Source organism: Salvelinus sp. IW2-2015, linkage group LG18 (assembly GCF_002910315.2).
Source record: "Salvelinus sp. IW2-2015 linkage group LG18, ASM291031v2, whole genome shotgun sequence".
Taxonomy (NCBI): domain Eukaryota; kingdom Metazoa; phylum Chordata; class Actinopteri; order Salmoniformes; family Salmonidae; genus Salvelinus; species Salvelinus sp. IW2-2015.
In genome coordinates, this window is record NC_036858.1 from 71230580 (window position 1) to 71233935 (window position 3356).

The window sequence follows — 3356 nt, forward strand, 5'->3', positions numbered from 1 at the left end:
GCCACATATGTCAGAGTCAAGGCCCGGCGGCCACATCCGGCCGCGCGAGAAGTTTTTTACGGCCCTGGGATGATCTTGATTTATTATAGAACCGGCCCGCAGACCGCAGCAAGCCGGCAGCCGCAGACTTTTTACACGCACCAATACTACATTTCCACAATGCAACGGTGACGCACCGAGCAGTAGGCTGTCTTCATTTCAATATTTATTGGCACAGCAGTCGTCAGGCATCACAGTAAAATTAACTTTCAGTACCCATCAAAAATGGCAAAACGGAAGGTGGACATAGAACGGGGGTTTCAAACAAGGTGGGAGTCGGAGATATATGTTCACGGAGTAGCTGGAAAAACTGTGTGTCTTCTGTGTGGAGAAAGTTGGCGGTACTGAAAGAGTATATCTGAGAGACATTATGAACGAAACACGCGGACAAAACAAGAATATGGACATGGAACAAAGGCTACAAAGGCAGAGGAATTAAAACGAGGCCTCAAATCTCGACAGGCTCTGTTCAAAAAAAGCCAATACAAAGGCCAGCTGCTGTCAAGGCCAGTTTTATTTTGGCAGAAGAGATCGCTAAATCGGCCGGCCATTTACGGAGGGGATTTCATCAAAAACTGCATGATTAAAGTTTGTGACGAAGTTTGCCCAGAAAAAGGCAACTCTTTTTAAATGTGAGTCTGAGCAGAAACACCATTGCCGAGAGAGTATAACCAGTTGTCCATCAATACTAAAAGAGCAGCTTGTGAAAAAGGAAAAGATTTCATTGCATATTCCTTGGCTGTGGATGAGAGCACCGACATTTCTGACATTGCCCAGTTGTCAATTTCATCCCGCGGAGTGGACTTTAGTTTAGTTTAATATTTGTTTTCACTGCATGTTACTTCTCCTTAAACAAAGTGTTGTTTTTGATTAATAGATTTTTGCACTTTATTTTATTGTATTTCATCCAATTATTTTTAAATATTTCAGTTGAGTGGATGATAAAATTGCTATTATTGTTTTTTTCTTTGAAGTAAATTTAGCCCACTTTTGCTAAAATAGAAATATAGGCTACTGATGGTGCCTTTGAATACCCGTTTTTTCATTTAATGTTCATGTATGGGGATTTTTATATAAAAGGAATTTGTCTTTTGTGTCTGTTGAAAATTAAAGATTACTGACAGAGCCATAAGAAATATTGCTTTATTTATTGATCATATTGGAATATATTTGTTAGGTTTTCAGTAGTTCAATTAGTTCACTAGACTATATGCGTCATTTAAAAATTTTTCAATGACATTCGAAACAGTCCGGCCCTCGGCTGTTAGCTAAATTTTTTATTTGGCCCTCCGTCCATTTGACTTTGACCCCCTGCCCTAGACCCACTCCAAATTGACTACCGCCCAACAGATCCACAGATGACGCAGTCTCAATTGCACTCCACACCGCCCTTTCTCACCTGGACAAAAGGAACACCTATGTGAGAATGCTGTTCATCGACTACAGCTCAGCGTTAACACAGTGTCCACAAAGGTCTAGGGTATCTGGGATGATGCTGTTGATGTGAGCCATGACCAGCCTTTCAAAACACTTCATGGCTACAGACGTGAGTGCTACCGGGCGGTAGTCATTTAGGCAGGTTACCTTCGCTTCCTTGTGCACAGGGACTATTGTAACCGCTCACAGGCAGGGTGCCATAGGTTTGTGTGTGTGCGCGCGTGCAAGTGTCAAGACGCTTAGTCACTCAGTTGAGTCCCTGAGTTACTTGCTTCTGTAGTGACTGAGACTTAATCCTATTATCCGATCTAATTCTGGCCTGGTAGAGTTTCCTGTTACTGTGAGCAGAGAAGTAGGGATTGAGAGAGGGGTGGAGGAGAGAGAGGGAGCCCTTTGGGGCCAGGAGTACTCAGCAGCAGTGAAGTAGGGACTGAGAGAGAGGTAGAGGAGAGGAAGAGACCTTTGGGGCCAGGAGCACTCAGCAGCAGTAAAGTAGGGACCGAGAGAGAGGTAGAGGAGAGGAAGAGAACCCTTTGGGCCCGGATACTGCAGTCAGCATGGAAGTAGGGACTGGAGAGAGAGGTAAGAAGAGAGGAAGGAGGAGCGCTTTGGTCCTAGAGATACTCAAGCAACGCCAGTGAAGTACGGACTGCAGAGAGAGGTAGAGGAAGAAAGACCACTCTGGGCATCAAGCAGCACTCAGCAGCAAGTAATAGAAGGATTCTGAGAGAGAGTGTAGAGAAGAGGAAGGGAAGAGACCATTTGGGGGCCAGGAGTACCCAGCAGCAAGTGAAGTAGGGACTGAGAGAGAGGTAAGGGAGAGGAAGAGACCTTTGGGGCAGCAGCACTCAGCAGCAGTAAAGTAGAGGACGCGAGAGGAGGTAGAGGAAGAGGAAGAGACCTTTGGGCCAGGAAGCAACTCAGCAGCAGTAAAGTAGGGACCGAGAGAGGAGGTAGAGGAAGGAAGAGAACCTTGGGGCCAGCAGGAGCTCTCAGAACAGTAAGTTGGGAGAGAGAGAGGTAGCTAGAGGAGAGGAAGAGACTATAATGGCGGCGCCCCAGGGCAGCACTCAGCAGCAGTTAAAGTAGGGACTGAGAGAGAAGGTGAGGAGAGGCAGAGGCACCTTTGGGGGGGGGCCAGGAGCACTCAGCAGCAGAGTGGCCTAATGCAAGGCCTGTTAAGGAGTTTAATGAAGATCAATTGCAACTGCAAAGCGATGGGAAGGACATGAGAAGGGAATTGAATAGTAGTACATATTGTTATTTGGGGTTTTCCGGCCATTCAATTGAATTGGAATGTGTAGGTAGAAAGAACTGCAGTTGTTGGCCTATAGCTCCGTTGAAGCCATGCAAAACTGCTCTTCTGCGGTCCAAGTGCTGATGCTGTTGTGTTCACACAAACCTGCTCACTATCTGATTACATTAGCTATACTGATGCTGTTTTATATCAGCAAACGCCAGCTTAACTGCCATTGTTTCATATACACATTTTATTTGATTCCATTGCCATAGCTGCGAAAATAGAAATTCTAATGTAATTCATCTATTTGTCTGCCAACCAATGGTTTGTGGCCATGGTCAAGGCCTACGTGCAGCATTGCTCTTTGCATGTCTAGGAGTAGGATGCTTTGGCGTCAATTATTTATAAAATAGTACATACATGATTTGTATGATGACTGCCATATGCACATCACACATTGTTTGTACTTGGCAAGGGGTTAAACAACTTTATTATGCTCATTTTAGATGCTTGTAGCGTTATGGCTGATATACACCACACCAAACTACAGGCCTTTATGATGGCACTATAAATACAGGCCTTTATGATGGCACTATAAATACAGGCCTTTATGATGGCACTATAAATACAGGCCTTTATG

At 44.8% G+C, this 3356-nt stretch overlaps 1 protein-coding gene across 1 annotated transcript in view; it reads left to right on the forward strand.

Annotated features, from left to right (window-relative positions):
* LOC111978017 (proteasome activator complex subunit 4B-like) overlaps nt 1-3356 on the forward strand; it is a 109039-nt gene that overhangs the window by 33241 nt on the left and 72442 nt on the right.